The 22,112-nt window shown below is 47.2% G+C and overlaps 2 protein-coding genes across 2 annotated transcripts in view; one reads left to right on the top strand and one right to left on the bottom strand.

Annotated features, from left to right (window-relative positions):
* Insyn2a (inhibitory synaptic factor 2A) overlaps nt 1-21,849 on the bottom strand; it is a 64,521-nt gene extending 42,672 nt beyond the window's left edge. Inside the window, exon 1 of the mRNA XM_008832151.3 lies at nt 21,735-21,849. The gene's annotated coding sequence lies outside the window, so the exon portion shown is untranslated. The remainder of the gene's footprint in view (nt 1-21,734) is intronic.
* LOC103733379 (dedicator of cytokinesis protein 1) overlaps nt 1-22,112 on the top strand; it is a 362,643-nt gene that overhangs the window by 84,691 nt on the left and 255,840 nt on the right. The window lies entirely within an intron of this gene.

Below are 22,112 nucleotides of genomic sequence, written 5' to 3'. Positions count from 1 at the left end.
TTCTCCGATATTAAAGCCTGCTTGCTTTTCCTTGTGGGATACACTCGTTTTTCTTTTGATAGTAACGCATGTTTCCCCATTAGACAAACCTGTTTTACTATATGCATCAAGAAGTCCAACGACGCTGCGTCGTCGTCAGCTTCGCAAATTATCTTTTCACATGCGTGTCTCCACTCTGCAGGCAGGTGGTTTACCAAATGCAACTTATTTGATTTGGGGATTTTACTATTTTTTTAAGCATGAACTTCAGTTCTAAAGACTCAGCGAAGATTCTAGGAGATGCACAAACACTTGGAGGGAGGGCGCTGGAGGCCGGGACCAGGGCAAATGTTTAGATCAGCCACTGTACACATGGTTGCACAGCCCCAGCCCTCCACCGGGATATTTTGGGGGATATACCTTGATGAAGTGGGTGGCTTGTAGTGGGCTGACATCACCCATGAACACAACGTGGGCATCCCTGGATCTACAGAGACAGCAATACCCATCTTGTCTGTGATTCCACTAAGTGGAGTTTGGAAATTACTTTCAAAAAATAAATTATTCATTCTAGAATCAAGTTTTGTGTTTTGATCGCAACCTCTGAAAAATGACAACAATGGTAGTTGTTTCAGTATTTAAATCCTGAAAGAAAATAAAATCAGGAGGCTTTATGTTAATCATGCAAATTCATCCTGGGCTGAGTTATTAAATGTAGCTAAAGAGATGCAGGTGGCCAATGGTTCTCTGGGGAATACCAGGAGGGTAAGTACCTCCCCTTTATTAGATAAGCAGATTTTCCAGCTGCTTGTTGCACACGGAACTTTCCTGGGGGCTGAGTTTATAAAGCAAGAAGATACAGTGAAGCCGGGCCTGGTGACACAATCCTGTGATTGCAGCTTCTTGGGAGGCTGAGTCAGGAATTTCACAAGTTCAAGACCTCCCTAGGCTACAGAGTGAGTTCAAAGCCAGCCTGAACAACTTAGTGAGATTCTGTAAGACAAGGCCTTGGACATAGCTCAGTATAGAGCATTTTCTTAGCATGCAGGAGGGTGTTCGATCCCTAGCACCACAAAACAAAAAGGAAGACACATTTGATCATGCTGTTTATGCCCTGGCTTTCACCGAATACCTTGAATTTAAGAAGCAAGCAGTCAGCTTGCTGTGACAAGAGTACACAGGGCCTTGGCATCAGGACCCAAGTGTCCAGGAAGGGAAGGTCACAGACATGGGCCAAGATCAGTGGAATCTGCACTGCCCAGCCCAGTGTCAGCAGAACTGAACCTCTGTCCTGAGGCCAAGGCAGGGATGTGTTAAGACCCCAGTTCTGGAAACACCATGGCATTTATGTTTTTAGGGTACCATCACATCTGTGGTCAGAGAATGATGGCTGCTGTGTGGTTTGCTCACAATCACTATCAACATTCCCATGTCACAGAGAACACAGCATGTCACTCATTGGTGAGAAGCACATGCAGTCTGACCCAGCAGACCCCCGAGTCCACACTTTTCCAAGAGACCCAGATGACCAACAAAAAGTTCCCACTCCTCTTCCTATTCCTGTTCTTTAGGGAGTCAACACTGCAGGTCAGCAGGCATGGTGACTTGCTGAAGGGGAAGAGCCTTGAAGCGTGAACTGAGGCATGTCACATGATCTGTGCCTACTCTGCAATGGCTTAGGGCCTCTGTTTTGCTGACTGTGCCACTGTGCAGTGTTTAGAGCATCAAAGGCTCAGAGCTGAAAACTACCTGGTGATTATGACGGGGATAATGTAATTTCGTGTCCGCAGCCTTTGGTTCAGTTTAGACCAGGGCTTCTCAGCTCCTGCTCCCTTGGCAGTTTAGGCCCAATGTTCCGCTGCTGATGGAGGTGGGTAGTGCACAGCGGTGGTAGCCAGCAGCAGGCTTAGCTTCCCCCACAGGAGAGGAGGAGCAGGACTTCCTCCCAGTGTGACAGCAGCAGAGTACGTAGATGATGCCAATAAGCCTGTGGGGCTTCGCCATCCTGGCTGAGAAGTCTGCATTAGCCATTTCTGCCACCAATGGCAGTTTAGGCCCAATGTTCCGCTGCTGATGGAGGTGGGTAGTGCACAGCAGTGGTAGCCAGCAGCAGGCTTAGCTTCCCCCACAGGAGAGGAGGAGCAGGCCTTCCTCCCAGTGTGACAGCAGCAGAGTACCTAGATGCTTCGCCATCCTGGCTGAGAAGTCTGCATTAGCCATTTCTGCCACCGGTGCCCAAATCTTCTACACTACTGCCCAGTTATGTCCTCAAAGTCAAGGCTTGTAGGGAATGCAAAGGGAAGTCTTTAGTGCTTACTAGGCGCAGACCTCTGTAATCTGAAACTCCGCCTACAGGGCAGTTTTAGAGAGGAGGGAAGAGGTGTGGAACAGAGCAACCTTGCAGTGAATTACTCTCCCAGCTCATACTGCAGAGGAGGGGATTCTGCCTGTAGGGTGGGGCAGGGCAAGCCTCCCAGCAGAGGTAATAGGATGTCTTTCAGAGAAACTTACCCTAGCAGGTTAGAGAGATGTGTGCAGAGGGATGTGGGAAGGGGAACGTATGGGAAACAGGGAGCATAAGAAAATGAAATCCTAACCTTGATCCTATCTGTTTATTCCTTGGCTGTCTTGCTGTGTAGATTGTGTTAGAATGTATTGTGCTAGCACTCTGAAGGAGACCTTTCTTCTAGGGCAAATTTGAAAGAGAGCATTTTTACAAAAAGCAATTTACTAGTAATTTTTCAGCCTTGCCCCTGGTTAAAAACAAAATGTGTGTTTGAGAAACTTTGTCCAGCCACGCTGTTCATCATCCTGATTTGCCAGGAACTGCACTGAAATAATTGTCCTACATCACTGCTCGTTTGGAAAGATATTCTGAGCGCTGGACCCAGCCATCATACTCATAAAAACAGACCCGAAGAATTAATTGTTGGTGGTAAAATCATAATAGTTAAAATTCTCAGCTCTTCTTTGCTTTACAGAGTCACTAAGTACATAAAAATCATTTCCTTCATACTGAAATAGATGATAGTAAATAACAAGATGTTTCCCCACTTTTGGCTGTACAAGGGATGGAACCCAGGACTCATACACACTGGACAGATACCGTACTTCTGAGAGACAGCCTCAACCCCATGCAAGGTTTTTTTTTGGGGGGTCCTTTTTTTTTTTTTTGAGACAGGGTCTCCCTGTAGCTCCAGCTGGCCTAGAACTCACTATGTAGACCAGGCTGGCCTTGAACTCACAGAGATCGCCTGCCTCTGCCTCCTGAGAGCTGGGATTAAAGGCGCGCGCCACCAGACCCTGCTCCGATGCAAGATTTTTGTTTTTTAATTATGTGTGTGTGTGTGTGTATATGCATGTGAGCGCAGGTATCCACTGAGGCCAGAAGAGGGCACTGGCTCCCCCTGGAGCTGGAGTTACACATAGTTGTGAGTGTCCCCACATGAGGGCTGGGAACTGAACTGTGGTCCCCTGAAATGCAGTACAAAGTCTTACCTGCTGAGCTCTCTCTCCAGCCTAAGCCTTGTAAAATTCTTAATCTGCTCCATTTGTGGAAAGTAATAACTGAATTCCCTACATTCCTTGGATTGGGAGTACCATCTGCAGCTTTATTCTGTTGACTTATTTTGGCTTCAGATGGGTTTTTGACAGATGAGCAACATTTTCAAAGCTTTGAATAGAATTTTCCTAGACACTAGGATTGCTAAGGTGGGAACATCTTTTCAGGGTGTTCATTTATAGTGTGTTGGGATAATCACACTTTAAATTTTTTTTTTTTTATGAAAGCCAATGTGTTGGGGGAATCAAACTTTAAAAGTGTGTTTGGGAGGTAAGTAGGACCTTAGCCCTCCCCTAGCTGGCAAGTGAAAGTATAAGTCACCGTCGTCCTGTGAGCATTCTGTGCCACCATGTGCACGTCTCTATTTTGTTTTAAACTATTTTATTTCTCATTATGTCTGGGTGGTGGGTATGTGAATGTGAGTTCAGATGTCTGCGGAGGCCAGAAGAGGGTGTTGGATGCCTTGGAGCTGGAATTACAGGTGATTGTGAGCCACCAGTTGTGTGTGCTGGGAACTGAACCCGGGTCCTCTGCATGACCAGTACGTGCTGAGCCAGCTCTCCAGCCCTGCCTTGTACTGCCCTGTGCTAACCAGCTTTGTTCTTCTCCCGGCCACTGTGTACTCACCAATTTTCATCCTTCCCCTGTGCGTTCAACGTGCATCTTCTCATTTGACCCTTAGGGCAGCCTTGCTGGGAGGTGCCATTGCTGTCCTAAACTACCATAGATTGAGACTCTGGAGCAAACACCTTTCTTTTGTAACTTAACCAGGGTCACACAGCCACTGCTCTGCACCTTAATTCCTTTTGCTTCCCCACACACAGAAGCACTCCCCCTAGCAGAGAAATGTGTCCCGGGTGTGATTCTTGGTTGACATCAGACAAGCCATGTGTGGTGGTAGCACATGCCTGTTATTGCAGTGCTCAGGAAGCAGGGCGGGGGGGCGGGTCATTGCGAGCTCAGGGCCAGTCCAGCCTACAGAGTTCTAGGCCAGTCAGGGATACATAGTAAAAATTAAAAAATAAAAGCATTAGACATCTGAACTATGAAGTAGTCCCTGACCTGCTTTATCATGTTTCAGATCTAAGTTATACCAGAATTCCAGGAGGCCTGGGAACATGCCTGGCCTTGATGTACAACTCAGGCTGTAAAGTTTGGGGTATGTGACACAACTGCTATTTGTAACATGGCTTCCATGGGTGGGTCACCCCATAGAGCTATAGACTCTGGTCCTTGGGCCTAATCTCTCAGGTGGTGAGCATCAGTTCATAGAGTTTACTGGGCTTCACTGGGACGCGCCTTGAAAGTGGCGAGTCATGGTTGGGCTCAGGGAGAGGGAGATGTCAAGAGCTGTGTGGAATATAAATGTTTTAATTACGCTCAAATTAAATTTCATAATCAAATGTGAGCTGTAAATATATAAACCCTGTATTTTTAGATTAGTGATGTCGCATCATCTCTGTACTGCTTTGAATTAATAGCATAGATAAAAATGTTCAGTTTGACTTAAAGGAGTGAAAAATGGAAACAACTTAAAAGGTAAACAGCCAAGTAAATGGTGGTGTACACTCATTCAGTGTGGCCATTGAAACGATAATTATAAAGATGATTTAGTATCTCAGTAAAACACTTAATGTCAAGTGAAAGAAAATGGGCTTCCACGTTTGGCTAGGAGAAAAGGATAAACATGGTTAGTGTGGTGTTACGGTAGTGTTTTTTTTTTTGGGAGAATGTCTTATCAATGTTCTCTGTGGGAGAGAGCTGCTAGACAGACACATGCTGTTACCTTATTTTGGTGATTAGAAATTCATGGGCAGAAGCTATTCCCTTGAGCAGGCCTTTGATAGTGAACACTATCAGACTCTCAAAAAGGATAGTTTAGGTACCAGCAGTCTCCAAAGGCCCTCTTCCACTATGTTGGTGGAGTGCTGAATAAGGGTGTGCATATGTGTGTACACGCACATATGTCCACAGTATGCACAAGTATATAAGTATGTACCTAACACATAAGTACTTCTGTGGACAGGGATGCCCACAGGGGTTGGGAGCACGTTGGCAGATGATATCAATATTCTAGAGAATGTACTTTGGCAAAGAAAATTGCCACTGGTTTGAATTTGCAGGAAAATGTCCTGTGCTCTACATGTATGCTCTCCAAGAGACTGTGGGTTTTCTTCAGCTGAGAGAGACTCATCAATTCTGCCATTGTGAAACGTCTCCTGGGCTCCCAATAAATACCTGTGTGGCTGTGTGATGCAATGTCTATGTTATGACTGGTCCTCTGACAAGCAGGCCTAGTGTAGCAAATGGCTCCACAGAGATACCACCCCCTTGCCTGGAGGTCCTCTGTCACTGAATAGAGCTCAGAAACTAGCAAGCATCCCATGATGTGGAAAGGGACTATATGAAGCTGCCTGTTTCCCACTAGCTCTCCCACAGTGGAGGCACCTTGGAGCCAGAGATGCTGGCTGGAGTTCAAGATTAATTGGGTCAGCATTTTATTCCATATGCTGAGGGAACGCCTGAACATTAGGCTACTCAGAGTGGGAAATTGGTAGAAGTGGATAAGCTGTTCTTTAGCACAGAGCTTCCTGGTGGGGCAGGGAGCTGGCCTCCCTCTCGGTGAACTCCTGTGTGCTCACAGGGAAAGCATTTACGTGGAGACTTGGTTTACACCACCAACTGCCTGTTTGGAGCTGGACATATTCTTTCCTTAAGACAGAGCCAGCTGCATAGGTGTTGGACTGTGTCTCAGCTCCCATATCCAGAGTAATTTCTTTTGATATACTGAGGTGATACTTTCTCAGCCCTTCTGTGTTTGGTGCGGCAGTAAGGGGTGTGTTTACTTCAGGGGTAGCATACAGGCTTGTGGGAGGAAGAAGGAAGTCACATCCTGTTCTGTTTTGTTTGTTTTTGAGGCAGGGTCTCATATATCCCACACTGGCCTTGGACTTGCCGTGTAGCTAAAGATGACCTTGAATCTCCATGTCCTCAGTGTGGGATTCTAAGTGTATGCCCTTCTGCCTAGTTTATGTGGTACTGGGAATGGAACCCAGAGCACTGGGCAAGACAAGCTCTCTACTGAGTTACGTCCCTAGTCCATCTTACTGGATGGACTCCTGAGGAGTAGTGACCTGGGCCATTATGAACTGACCGCTGTCTGGTCTGAAGTCAGGAACAAGGCCACCCTTGGAGCTGAACAGTAGGCTTTGAGGCACAGGAAAACTCATCGTAATTGTGGCCGATTCGCTCTTACCTGTGTCGTTATAACACATATCTTGCCAATAACACACCTTGGAACTCCAGCCTCGTAACTGCTGTTGTCATGGGCTCGCACTGTCTGATCTTAGTGGCATGGGCAGACAGATACTGGGTTTGGTCTGGAGATTTTTGGCAGAATTAGAAGATGGTGCTCTCTGTCGAGCCGGACTTTTTCCTTCATTCTAGTTCCCCGTTTACTTGGCTCTCTGAGTTCCATCATAGACACTAACCTTCGTTCATCTGCTGCCCGAAAGGAGTCTGAGTGAGTAACAACGAATTAGCAAAACCTTACCACCTTTGTGAAAATCAGCTGGAAAACCTGCCTTCTCAGAATGAGGCATTGCATCAGTTAAAACGAAAGACCAAGAAACACCTCATTTTCAACAGCCAGCTTGGCCATGGCTAGAGTTCAGCAGATCTGGTTCTCACAGCACACTCCAGTGGATCTGGTTCTCACAGCACACTCCAGTGGATCTGGTTCTCACAGCACACTCCAGTGGATCTGGTTCTCACAGCACACTCCAGTGGATCTGGTTCTCACAGCACACTCCAGTGGATCTGGTTCTCACAGCACACTCCAGTGGATCTGGTTCTCACAGCACACTCAAGTGGATCTGGTTCTCAGAGCACACTCCAGTGGATCTGGTTCTCACAGCACACTCCAGTGGATCTGGTTCTCACAGCACACTCAAGTGGATCTGGTTCTCAGAGCACACTCCAGTGGATCCAGCATGCCCAGGTCCCATCAGCTTTGCAAAAGGAAGTCACCTCCCTGTCCCTACACCTCCCTGCTCACAGGCATGCCAGTCTCAGGGGAGGCCACGTGCAGGACTGTGGCTACTGTAGCCCACACTCCACTTTACCTGTGTGGTTCCAGGGGATGAAGCAATCATCAGATGGCCACGTGGAGCTCGTCAGAGGCTGGGACACACAAGAGGTAGTCCGCCCTTCTTAGGATCCATGGGTTTTTTCCTCCCATAAAACAATAGACTCACATGGGAATGACTAGAAAGTGCTCTGCCTTATTATGGCAAATTCACACTTTTAAAGGTGTGTGTGTGCATGTGTGTGTGGTGTGTGTGCGTGTGTGTGTGTGCATGCGCATGTGGAGGCCACAAGGTGATGTGATGTCTTCCTCAGTTTTTTCTCTACATTATTTACTTTTTTATGAAACAAGGTCTCTCATTAGACCTGGAACTGGCCTCTTCAGCTAGACGGGCTGGTCAGTGAGCCTCAGATCTGTCTCTCTCCAAGGCCGGAGCCTCAGACATGCACTGCCATGCCTGGATTTTTTTTTTTTTTTTTTTTTTTTTTTAAATACGAGTGTTGGCGATCTCTGAGCTCAGATCCTCATGCTTTGGTAGCAAACACTTTACCCATAAAACCATCTGCTCAAATCCAGGAAATGACCCATTTCAACTCACCATTTATCTGAAGCTAAAACTGAAGCACTGATTGTCTCTTCTGTCTCCAAGAAGGGACATATGACTGGACTGTTTCCCTGCTCCATTGTACTTTCATCTCAGGACACGCATTAGACCCTCCAGAACCTCCAGGGCAGGATTTCTGCTTGGAGGTCACCTCTGTACACTGTGGAAGTCATTTACGGTTGAAGATGCAATCTGTGTTTCTGGCACGGTCATGCAGGTTACCCTCCAAAGGGGCCCCTGTCTCTGGACTGGATGAAACACTGACTGGTTCTGGGTTCACTGCAGAGGCAGCTAAGCCAAGACGAAAGTGTTTCTTATAATCACCTTCTTTTTATGAGCCCATTGCTGAATGCACAGAAAATGCCCCGCACCAGGAATGCATGGCCATGCTGGCCTGGCTGCACAGACCTCGTGTTTGTATCCTGCCCAGCCCTCACAATTTCAGCTGGCCAGGGTCTAGTATGGAAAGAGATCCTGCTGTGAATTCCGAAGGCTTTCTGACTCGTGGGGTGGTTTAAGTTGGAAGAAAAGGACATGGATTAAGACCTGCCGTACAAAATAGAGACTTTTTTCCTTCCATTGGAACTGATGCTCAATAACTGTGATCCCAGAAAATTTCACTGCCCTAAAGATTAAGATTGTCCTTCCGCCGGGCGTGGTGGCGCACGCCTGTAGTCCCAGCACTTGGGAGGCAGAGGCAGGTGGATCTCTGTGAGTTCAAGGCCAGCCTGTCTACATAGTGAGTTCCAGGACAGCTGGGGCCACAGGGGAGACCCTGTCTCAAAAAGACCAATAATAATAATAATAATAATAATAATAATAATAATAATATTGTCCTTCCAGTGAAAAGATTAAGAGCTGGTAAAATGGCTTGGGCCTCCACATGCACACACATTCATATCCTTGCCTGTATACATGTCTACCTATGAACAGGAACAGAGAGAGAGAGAGAGAGAGAGAGAGAGAGAGAGAGAGAGAGAACCTAAAGTCAGGCAGAGGAGTGTACAATTAATTCCTCAGGATATGGAAAGCAAAAGAATATTCTGAGCCAAATGACTTGATAATTATTAATTGCAGTTTGCATAGCGCAAAGTTTCATTGTCAAGAATATAAAATGTCACGGCTGGTAGTGGGGACGAAAGAGAATACAAAAGGCTGCATGTTGTATGTTTGGACTGTACCACCCAAATAGCCGTCATGATATATTCATTAAAATAAACCCCACCTGTCACAAATCCTGCTGTTAGTGTCTATTCTATTCAGATCAGTTGATTCTTTGTTTCAATATCAACAGCTATTGTTAATTTTTGTCTTTTTTTTTTTTTGTCATTTTGAGACAGGGACACACTGTGGCCCCAACTGACCTGTTACTCCCTATGTAGACCAGGCTGGCCTCAATCTTACAGAGATCTGCCTGCTGTGGCCCCAACCGACCTGTTACTCCATATGTAGACCAGGCCGGCCTCAATCTTACAGAGATCTGCCTGCCTCTGCTTCCTGTGTGCTGGGATTAAAGGTGTGCGCCACCACACACAGCAGCTTCTGTCTTTTTTGTACACTTTAAAAATCATTACTCCAAGGACTGGAGAGATGGTTTGTTGGTGAAGAGCACTTCCTCCTTTTGCAGAGGACCTGAGTTTGGTTCTTAGCACTCACACTGGGCAACTCACAGCCTCCTTCTACTTCAGCTCCATGAATTCTGATGCCCCCTTCCAACCTCTGCAGCCACAGGTACACACACACACACACACACACACACACACACACATACACAATAAAAAATAAAAAAAATCAATCGTGCTGAGTGTAGTGGTGCATGCCTTTAATCCCAGACCTTGGGAAGCAGAAGCAGGTGGTTCTCTATGAGATCTAGGCCAGCCTGGTCCACACAGTGACTTCCAGGAGGGCTGGGACTACGGAGACCCTGTTAAACAAAAAACAAAACAAAAAACCCACAAAGAATCTTAGAAACAGGAGGCTGTGACTGGAGAGATGGCTCAGCGGTTAAGAACACTGACTGTTCTTACAGAAGACCTGGGTTCAAATCCCAGCACCCACATGGCAGCAAACAACTGTCCATAACTCCAGGTCCACGGCATCCAACAGACTCTTCTGTCCTCTGCGGGCATTACACGGCACGGGTGCACTTACCTACATGCAGGCAATACACGCATACATATAAAATAAAAATAATAAAATATGAAAAAACAAAAAAGTGGAAGTCACATCCCTGCCTCGCAGCCACTGTCTGGAAGCACATCTCCCATGGAGCAGACTTTGGCCGTGTCCCTGGCAGTATGGAGCGGCTCTGTGGTGCTTCTTGGTAAGTATGAGTGTAGTCCATCCTCAACCCACCATGTGTACCTTGGCTGAACTTGGAAAAAGGCAGCGTCTGAACGTAGCTTGCAGGCGTCGAAAGCCCCGTGCCCTCCCTGGATTCGCACAGCATCACCTGGCACTCTCGGGCAATGCTCCAACATGTGCTAATAGTTGGGTCTGTTTTCCAGTTTGCGCCTTCATATCCAGTTGTGATCATCTCCTGCTGGTTTGTTCATTTCTTTGCTGCTATTTCTCTTACTGATTTCCTTTTCTTTTACCCAGATCTAGCCCATCTTCCATCTCACTCTCCATCCCTAAGTCCACACACCTCTCCTCTCTGCAGAGCTTAGGCGGGTATCACGTCTAAGAGCAAGTCTTGCTGTGTTTAAGTTTTTCCTAATGCTTTCCTACCCTTGTTCCTCTTTTTTTCACTACTAAAAGGAATCCCCCAACTGCTACCATTCCAACATCTCCTGCCTGGTCTCTGGAACACATGTGGTCATCCCCTCCATGTCTCCCCTCCCTTGCTTCACTGGTTACTCTGAGATGGTATAGACCTCATCTTGCCTCTTCTGGCTGCCCCACTCACCTGCATGTCTAGGTTGACCATGCACCTGGGTGCTGGACACATGGAGGAGAATGAGACAAAGTCCTCAGCAATGTGTCATCCAACAGGGAGAGACATGCTCAATGAACCTCAGTGCTGTAAACGCAGGGCCGTACCTGATGTGGGGTTGCCAAGGACAAGCTGCTGTGAGCGAGCCTAAGAAACGAGGGCAGCTGCATGAGGCGCGTGCAGGAGACGGTGGACATGCCGCTTTGCCTTGGTACTTCTAAGCATAAATGAGTCTTGTGTGGACATGTTGCTACTACATGACTTTCCTGTGCTTAGCCATCCTTCAATATGTCAATACAATTATTATATTAAAGAAGAATATAAAGGTACATCATCCCTATAGCTGAGAAGCTTCCCAGGATCTGGTCACGGTGCCTAAGGATGAATATGCAACATTAGTAGTTTCCAATGATTCTTTCTGCATTTCCTGGGCAACTTGGCTGTTTTCTAAAACTGGGTTCAGAGCAAGAAAGAGAAGGGACCAGGGTTAGGGCTTAACGAACCGCTATCTGGAATTTGGGGTTACACCATTTTTTTCATGCTGATACAGGAGAAAGAGATGACGTGCATACTCACAAAAATGAGTAGATCGTCCACAAATGGCCCATGTTTTGAATCTAATTGTGAAGTATATCAGAGACTTGACTACATTTTTGTTGTAGCATACATGATTGGCTAGAAGTTACCAGATTTGTTCTTGTCCAACTGTCTTCCTAGGAACAGGATGTCCTAGTTGCCAAATAAATTGAGAATTAAATTACACACTGCAATGGCCTGTTGCAATAGACAAATTTCAGAGCATAGTATTTTTCTGTTTTGGGGGTGGGGTGTGGGTTAAGACAGGGCCTCACTATGTAGTCCCTGCTGGCCTCAGACTCACAGAGGTCTACCTGCCTCTGCCTCTTGGGTGCTGGGATTAAAGGCATGTGTCATCACGCCTGGCCTCCTAGCATTTTTCTTAATCACAACTTCTAACCAGCTGTGGAAGGGGCATCTTTGACCTTCAAGAGGCAAAAATTAAACAAAAAAACCAATAAATAAAGCACTGTAAAGTCTAGAGCATGCAGCAGGCCTTGTAACCTCCGAAGCATACTGTGGTCTGGATGGAGGTTCATTTTCCATACTTAGCACTGTGACCTGCAGATGAGAACTTATACTCACTAGTATCAGTCCTGAGGAACGGAAGGCCTCATGACCCTTCTCTACTAAGATGGATGTGTTTATGGTGGGATAGGGGATCAGAATGGACAGGGGCAGGTAGAAGAGAAGAGAGATGGACAGAGACACACATTGCGACCAGATCAGGAGAGGGATGCTGAGGGGTGACAGGGCAGGTGAGACGTCCTGCATCTTGCTGCTCTGTACTTGAGAGAGGCATGGAGAACCTGGCGCACCTTGATCTCCACTGGCACCTTTAGGGGAGCTTGCGGAGAGGTGTACCAACCTATTCTCTGCCCAGAATGGAACTTGACACTTGGTTCTGGCACAAAACAAGAACCAAGGTCAATGCAGGCAACGGGGCTGTAAAGCTCCCAACCTATAACAAGGTCAAGTGTCAGTCTAGCGAGGAGGCCGAGCTGCTCCTCCTGTGTTTGCCTCTGTCAGTCACTCCAACATCTCATTGGAGCAGGTGCCCTGTTACTTGACAAAGATCATGACAAAAGGCAAGAAAGAATAATCTAGTAAGACGATGTAGCTCATAAGTGGAATTTGGGGCTGGAGTGAGTGAGCACTGGTGGTTTATTAAGTGACGTCCTGAGACTCCAGATTCCTAAATACTGTTAAATGGAAACACAAGCCTCATCCATTCGCCGTCCAGTGGCCCTTCTTCCCTTTGGCCTAATTGGAGCATTAGGAAAACTAGGTGTTGATGAAGTGAAACTCTGTGTGAGCGTGTGCATGTGCGTGTGCATGTGCGTGTTTCACACAATCCTTTCTGGGGACTGGAGAGACGGCTCCAAGTTTAGAAGCATTGGCTGCTCTTACATAGTATCAGGTTTTTGTTACAGCACCACATGGCGGCTCACACCTAGCTACAACTCAGTTCCAGGGACTCTAACCCCCTCTTCCGACTTCTGTGGGCATTGTACACATGGGTGCATTTAACGTACATATACATAAAACATTCACACACATTAAAAAAATAATAAATAAATGCTATTTGAAATGAGTCGCCTGGCCTGACAGGAGAGGAAAGCCTAGAGTGGCTGTCCTGTCCTTCCACAGAAGGAAAGAAACATGTCTTTTCCTTGGGTTGATCCCTGCACTGGCCCTTTGCAATGGCACAATTTGGGTCAGGAAGCTAATCCATTAAAAAAAAACAACAACAAAAGATAATACATTGGTCCCCACCCCAAACCTGGTAAATCAATGTCTAGACTGTGGAGACAGTAAGCAGTATGTATTTTTAAACTCCTAATAATTTGAATGGTGCATTTATAAAAGCAAACCACTGGCCTATGTCTTTTGTTACTTGTCTTTCCCAACTCCTTTATATCTACTTAGATTTTAAAATATTTATAAACTTTATGTGTGTGTGGGTGTGTGTGTGCATGAAAACATGTACTCATGCCTCAGCACACATATGAAGGTCAGAGGACAATTTTAGAACCAGTTTTCTTTTTACTGTGGGGTCCTGGAATCAAACTCAGGTCTCAGGCTCGCACAGCACGTGCTTTCACCCCTGAGCCATGTTGCCAGCCCTCGAGCTGTTTCTTTCTGTATCTCCAAAGCTTAAAGCAACCTATAGCCCATAAAAACACCCAGATATACATATTGAATGGATGAATTCATCTCCAGGGGGGTGGGTAGTGCTGCCCCTTTCTGTATTTTCTAGAAAGAAGCTGGAACTCAGCCTGATGAGGGCGTCAGCAGGAGACTCCTCACCTGGACCTACAGAGTGCTCTTTGTGGCCTCTCTAGGCCTGGCTAGTGAGGGCATTGGCAGCCAGGGTGGTTCACATCAGAGGGGAGTCCAGTGTCCTGTCACTGCTGTGATTTCAAGTTCAGTTCTTCCTCAATGAATTTTATCAAATGGGAGAAAGCCTACTGGGCTGCGGCACCCAGGAACAGGGCACAGTCAGACCTTTGACTTTCATTTTATCTTTGTCTTGGATGTTTCTGATTGGGGGATGCAAAACGTCTGGATTTCTATTCTTTTCCTAGGAACCCATGGGTGTGGCTAGCTGATCTGAACCATGGCTCTGGGGTTTGAGGTCAGTTATTAGTAGTCTTGGTGAATGGCTTACTCTTGCATTTTACAAAGTGGTGTGCTGGGGATGCCGTGGTTATCTGTTTAACTTCCTCACATCTAGGACATCTCCTTGGCCTGGTCAACCCTGGCTGCCTTCATTAAGAACTGTAGTTCGGGGATCAACTCCTAACTTTGAATTCTGGCCTCTGCACAGTTCTGAGAGAGCAGGGTGGCTTGGGACAGCAAAGGTGGCACTCAGACATGGCACCGGAGGGTCCACTCCCGGTTCAGAGCTGTTCTGGTCTGCATGCTCTAGATGTTCCGTTCTCCATACACCTTCTGTAGGCATACTGTGCTGGACAGCTTTAGAGTCAACTTGACACACCTGGGTTGAGGGAGCCTCAACTGGGGAATTACCTCCATAGGACTGGCCTATGGCCATATCTGTGGGGCATCTTCTTGATTGATGAGTGATGCGGGAGGGCCCAGCCCACTGTGGGTGGTGCCACCCCTGGGCAGGTGGGCCTGTGTTGTATAAAAAAGCAGGCTGAGCAGGGACCAGGGGAGCAAGCCAGTAAGTAGCATTCCTTCATGACTTGTGCTCCAGCTCCTGCCTCCAGGTTCCTACCCTGAGTTCCTACTTTAGGCTCCCTGATGAACTGTGACCCGTGAGATTTAAGACAAATAGATCCTTTCCTCCCCAAGTTAGTATTGATCAGAGTATGTTGTCACAACAGTGGAGAAACAAACCTGGACATACAGTTAGCACTTTCCATAAAGAAGGGGAAACACACAGTCACTGGAAATGTGGTGAAGCCAGCCTGGATAGAAGCTCCTGCCTTCAGTGCTCCTCTCTGAGCTGGGCCCAGGGTTTCGAAGGCTCCAGCTCTCCTTGGAACCTCCTATCCTGCCTCCTCTGGACAGTCTACACCGTTTGCTACCTCTTCTCATACTAAGTTTGTTCTCCTTGAAGACCTTTCATTCAGTCTTAACCTCTTGTACCTGGCCTTGGCTCCAGCTTCTGCTGCTCAGTACCACTGTCATGGAACAGAAGTCATTTGTGGACAGAGCCATCTGTGTATGTATCCACCTTGCTGGGGTCTACCCCTTAGTAAGAGCCTGGACTTCATAGGAGGATTCCGTGAAATTTATGGTCCTGGTGATGAAGTGGTTGTTGACATGGACAATACACTTGGAAATGTTAAGTGTGTGGATGATTCTGGAGACTAGGCTAGTGGGAAACAGTCTTCAGAAACAGCCAGTAGAGGCATTGGCTGTGAGTAGCTGGGTAAGATTTACAATTGTCCTTTAAAGCTGGGCTTTGCAGGGGCCACTTTCTTTGATGCTTTCCAGACAGAGTTAGAACTGATGCTTAAGTATATCTGTCTGCTACCCTGCCCTAGCGAGGGTTAAGGAGTACCACTGTTGTGTAAGGCTGGGCCATATTTGCAAGATTCATTCAGCACTCCATATAATCCTATTTTGTGCCACATTAGAAATCTGATGGGCACAGTTAACTTGAGATATATTCGGAGAGTTAATATTATAACACATACGGAGAGGAACATAAAGAGCAGGAACAAAATTAATTAAGTGAAGGTGCAAATTATTTTAGTGGAGTCACGGAACTAACAACCACCATTAAGACAGGCACACAGAAAAACTGTGGAAAGTACTTAACATCAGGCTCTTAAATGGCCCGAGAAGTGAAATGGAAAATATGCTTGGAAGTTAAGAAACTGATTGTCTACAGGAGTTCTCTAATTCCAAATTCTCCACGTTACACATGGGTCACACCACTAAGTCTTCTTGGCAGTAAATCCTGGACACACAGTCCAAGCTATGGGAGTCTCCAGTTATCAGCCGAACAACAGTCGTTTATGTTGTGATGTTTCAATGATGAAAATGGAGGAACAGACATACATGTACCACTCTGGAATCTGTTTTAAAACAGAAGTGACAAAGAGATGGGTTTGGCACAGAGAACAGTGAAGCTGGAATCAGTGTCAAAGCAAGGGGTGAGGTCAAGGCTGAGAGCAGACACTGGCTGTCTCAGCCTGGCCTGGTGAACTCTCCAAGCTGGTAACACTCTAGCGAAACTTCCCTTCCGCTGCGAGTGCCAGCATTTTGGGTGAGAGAGCCTTCATCTCTCTGGCCACAGCAAATTAAGTTTTCTCCCCCCTGCCATGTTTCTCCTAATTGAGTAAAGCATCACCAAGCTCAAAGGCATTCTTTCCTTGAATACTCAATTTCTACCCAAGTGAGCTTTTTTTCTTTTCTTTTCTTTTCTTTTTTGGTTGTTTTGAGATAGGGTCTCCCTGTAGCCCCAGCTGTACTGGAACTCACTATGTAGACCAGGCTGGCCTTGAACTCACAGAGATCTGCCTGCCTCTGCCTCCCGAGTGCTGGGATCAAAGGCATGCGCCACCACGCCCGGCCCCAGGTGAGCTTTTAACCAAAGAGATACGTGAGGGTGAGTGTGATGGTAGGAATCCGAGCCCTTTGGAACTTTGTTTTCTAAACACCTCATAGTTGGACATAAGGACTGATGGTTCAACTAAAAGTAGTCTTTGCTTTTACCAACCTTTAATGATTTCTTAATTCCAGAGAGAGATGAGAGAGAGAGAGAGAGAGAGAGAGAGAGAGAGAGAGAGAGAGAGAAATTGTTTCCCAGCCAGAATTCCCTGAATTTCTAGAAAGTTACTGACTAGGTTTAATGGTCTCATTATATATTCATTTAGCACCTGTTACTAGTGTCCCTTTAAGAATACCCTTGTGTTGTGACCCTCCAGGTCCTTCTTCCCCGTCTCATTTTGAAAGCACTCCTCTTCTGTAGAATAGAAGAGGTGATGACAGATTCCTCCTTTAAAGTAATAGTTCCAGTTTTCTAGCTGAACACTCAGACTCAGATGCCAGGTAATCACCCCATTTCCCCCCACTGGCTCCAGGACTTTGGTTTCCATTAGGATCACTCCAGAACCCAAACCTTTGCCCAAAGTTTCTCCTCCTCCCTGCCATGCAAGCCTCTTGCTGTGGGTGCTACAACTCTTGACTGAGGCCCCAGCTGTTTAGGTGCTGGGCCTAGGAGCCCCATCTCATACCCTTTACACTTGAAGTCAAACATCAGTCACCTTGAAACCTCCTGACTCCCACTTATGAGTCTGGAGGTATGTGGAGCCTCCCTGCCATGTCCTTGCTTCCTGCTGCACTGATGCTCCCTGAAGACCTTCCATCAGTCTTGAAACCTCTTACACACCTTTGGCCCTGGCTGCCATCTGTTTATCTGTCCACCATGCCTGTGTCCACCCCCTTAAGAGTCTGGACACACTATAGTTCTACTACATTTCCAAGATTGCTAAAATCATTAGAAAAATAAACAAATTGCATGCAGCAAACTGTAGATGCTATGAACGAGCTGTCTAGAATTTAACCACTTAGAACCTGTAGAAAAGATTACAAAAGGGATGTCTGACCAGTTCAGTGTACTTCCTGAGAACAGTGTGTATAACCACAATGTCACTGATGGGATGGACTAGAAACACAGTTTAATAGAGTCACGATATGCTCATCTCAAGAAGGTTCCTCAACACAACAGATACCGGAAGGCCCCACAGCATCAGCCTGTCCTACTGCTCCTCCGGGTCACTGAAGTGGAGAGAAACCAGCTTTCCTTTGCAAAGCTGCCCATCGCATTTTTGACATTTCCTGGCTTTCTCTCATGCCCCTCACACGCTGTAGTTACTGCCTTTCATTTTATGCCCCAGGCTAGATTATTAAGGATTGAATTGGAATTTTCCATAGTAACTGTAGTGTAAGCTTCAAGCAGCATTTCGACATGCTGTTAGGATTCCTGTTTTTGTGAGTTTCTCCACTTCATTAGCTAAAATAGTATGACTTCTGTGAGTAAACACTGTAAGATGAGTATCTCTGGCCTTTTCTCTTGCTCAGACTTCCCAGTATCAGAATGATGGGCCAGCAGACATGTCTATGGATGTGCAGTCATTCTATATAAAAGCAATACTCACAAATAATGACTTTAGAGAGAATTCTCCCCAAATTCCTGTGAAGTGGTATATTATCCAAAAAGTTTACAGAGTAACTTAGAGACAATTTCTTCTTGTCCTTAGTGTTTGCTTTTCCGTATTCAAGTTCTTTTTTTTTTTCCTCTGTTGCAATTAAAAGTACTTTATCTCCAGTTCACAGTGAATATCCCAAGGACTTAGGACTCAGGTGATGTGGAAGAGGCTACACTGACTCCGGGAGATGTCCTGGCCCTTAACCTGAGACCAGGATCTTGGTTACCTAGAGACACCTCGGTACCTTCAGGAACTGAAATAGTTACATCCTGAGACATGGTTGAAAGGGTCAAGCCTGAACTGTGTACGATTTACTGCTTAACACATGGCTTCATTCTAACAACTTGTTTGTATGAATTTGCCAGGGCCACTGCAACTCTTACCAATCTGTATTCTGTCCTTAGTGTATAAGATAAATACTTTTGTAAAGTAAACTGATTAAAGGTCAGGGTGTTTTACTATATTTGCATAAAGAATGTTGAGCTCCATTTGGATCAGGGTTCTCTGATCTCCTGTGTGGGAACTTCACGAAGACGCCTGTGTTGTCGTGTAGTATCAATCATATTAAATTTTGCTTTAAAATATTGAAGCCACTCCATAATGCTATGAAATATTAAAATCAAATATGAAGGCTCTGTATCATAAATGATGTCAGTTAATTTCAGGTTAGGGAATGTAGGTCTCTGGAGTTATGGGGAGGGGTGCAGAACACAGCTGTCACATTTATGGAGGAGTTGTTGAAAACAGTGATGTGAGCTGTATCTGGGAGTCTTTATGACCTCATTCCCAGGGGGATGGGAGCCCTCTCCATTCTGTATAATTGCTGTGGTACCCCAAATGTCCATTAACAGCATCTCAGACATGCGTAAGTGTCTGGTGGTTGCTCTAAAGCCTTAGAATAAAAATCCCTAGTGATCCTGTCTCTGCCCTTCTGTTAGCCGACCTGGCCTCAGAGCTGCTGTGGTGGGATGTGACTCTGGTCATTTCTGAACATTATTCTCTGAGAAGCAGCCTGGTCCCAACATAAGTAATCTGCTTTTCCTACGAGGGAGTTTGGCTGTTGACTCTCTAAATGAGATGGCCATGCACTGGAGCAAACAGGAGAATGCAGATGTGTAGTCATGTGAACAGGTGCCCTACCTCTCGCTGGGGTAGTCTGGTGTTCCTCAGACTCTTTGTTTGCTGCCTTCTGCACTGCGTAGCCATCTTCCTTGGAGACAGACGCCTATGGTGCACAGGTCTTTCATTTACTTATTTATTATGCATTTTCAAAATTTTATCTACAGAAGGAAAAACGAAAGGCAGAAATTGCCTTTACTTCAATGGGGCATGCTGACGGTAATGAGGCAGAGAAGCCCCGAAGCCCCAAGATGAGCCCAGGATGGCTCCAAGGGTAGCCAGCTTTCCAGAGTTTTCTGAAGGCTCTTTGAGCAAATGTGGAGCCTTGTAGTGCTTGTCTATTAGTCTGCTTCTTAACCACTACTTAAGTTTTTCAATGGGATAATGGGCCTGATTTATGTAAAAACCCCAGTGTCTCAATCACAATAATAAAACAGAAAGTCATGGCAACTGTTGTAAGTTTAAAGACATCCTTCGCTTTTCAAGGACATCCTGTCTTTCGAGAAAGGTCTTTGCATTAGATAAAGGAATTAAATTGGATCACTCTACCCTTTTAAGGAAATGATGAATTTAGTGAAGAAAACAAAACTCTCTGTAGCTCACATAATTTATGCCAAATCATGCGGTTAGCGATGCCTGGGCTAGTCTTTCCCCTTGAAATATGTGTCTGATGAAGCCCATCCTGAAGTGTAGTGCCATCTAATGTAAGTAGTAAACACAGATAGTAAATTATCAGTATCTGGTGAGGCATGCAGATGGCAGGACTCCATTTTTTTTTCCTTTGAGTTGATTCTGCACGTTTGCTAGTCATTCTTGTAAAAAAAAAATTGCAAAGATAAATATGTACTTTGAAAAGTAACATTCAACAGGATATGAACATAAGTAGTAGTAAACCCAGCACATTCCAGCCTCTGTGAAGTGAAGTGGTTCCTATGTGTTCAACCCCAGCATCTGAGTACTAAGGCTTTCTTATTTATGCACTACTCACTGGGTTGACCTAGCTTTTATTATTTGAGTGGCATGTTTTAATCAAGTCCCCAGCCCTGTCACCTTGACCATTTAGTTGAGATGTGGAAAGTTAGCACCCCCCACCCCCACCCCAGTCTTCCATCAAAAGAACACCTTCAAGCCACTGACCTCTACCCTGAGTTAGCCTTTGCCTGGGTATTCTGAAAAGATCTCCTAGAGCCCAACAGGGCATCCAGGCCCCCGGGCCAGACCTGCACCAAGAGAGGAAAAGGGACTTGAGCGCTGGTCTGCAGCGAGCACAGGCACCCATCCTCTCCTTTATTTACTCCAGGGGTGCCTCACCTCCCCCACTCCGGGCTTCCCCTTATCACTGGCTCCATCTCCTAGTGGCATATTTTGGGGGGTAGAATGTTGAGGTCACAGAGAGCTGCTCTTTATCCAGGCAGAGGAGATGCCCGCCTGGAAGACTGAGCATGAACCAGCAAGATGCAGACTCTCTCTCTGGACTTGGGGCTCTCATCGCTGCCCCTGCTTGGGACTGGCCCGCTGGTTCCCCAGATCTGCAGCATTGGTCGGTTTCCCACGCTTGTGCAGGTCAAACAGGGGATGCCAGGCGCCTGGAAGCTCAGCGGGTGCCGACCCCCGGCCTGAAGCCCCAGGAAGGTGCCAACACAGGCAAGCAAGCCGAGGAGGCGAGCATTTCACGTGGGCATCTCTGCCTTCACTCCTGCTCGGTGGCAGGCAGCAGGGCCCCTCCGCTCCGAGGTATCGCCCCCGAAGTTAATGAGCTGTGCAGTACTTACCATAGTTTTGGTAATACTTAAAAGCCTCGGAAGGGTCGGGGGAGATGGTTTCCCCTGGACCCCCAGTGCTCCCCGGCCAGGGATGCCAGGCACTCACAGGCTGTGGCGTTGTCTAGAACCGACATCACACCCGCGCTCCTCCGTGGCTGTCGCCAAAGTTGCCAGACGCCCCTCGGTGACCGGGTCATGCCAGACGCAGTTGCATAACCTCGCCCCCTGCCCCCGCCTCCACCCGCCCGCTGGCTCTGCGCCTAGCTTCACCCGCGCATCCCGGCCCCGGGCTAAGCCGGTTTGGGGATGAGTGCGTGCGCCCGAGCCGGGGTCGGCGCCCGTCCCGCGGTACTCTGCCCGCGGTCAAGTGCAGCGGGCTCCGGGCTGCGGGAGGAGGGCGCGCTGGGCTCCGCTTACCTTCTGCTGCCTACAGAGAAGTCGAGGTCGGTGCAGCGCCCGGCTCGGGCATGTCTCGCCGCGGACCCTGGCAAGCCCGGCGCCGCACGGAGCACTCCAGGCAGGGCATCCGCGGCCAGGCGCGCCGGGCTCGCCTCTGCCCGCGGTCAAGTGCAGCGGGCTCCGGGCTGCGGGAGGAGGGCGCGCTGGGCTCCGCTTACCTTCTGCTGCCTACAGAGAAGTCGAGGTCGGTGCAGCGCCCGGCTCGGGCATGTCTCGCCGCGGACCCTGGCAAGCCCGGCGCCGCACGGAGCACTCCAGGCAGGGCATCCGCGGCCAGGCGCGCCGGGCTCGCGCCGAGGGAGGCTCGGCCTCGGGGACTTGGCCAGCTGCGCGCCC

Source organism: Nannospalax galili, unplaced genomic scaffold (assembly GCF_000622305.1).
Source record: "Nannospalax galili isolate Female #2095 unplaced genomic scaffold, S.galili_v1.0 scaffold810, whole genome shotgun sequence".
Classification (NCBI taxonomy): Eukaryota; Metazoa; Chordata; class Mammalia; order Rodentia; family Spalacidae; genus Nannospalax; species Nannospalax galili.
The sequence above is the reverse complement of the archived record's forward strand: the minus strand, read 5'-3'. Positions and strand labels throughout refer to the sequence as shown.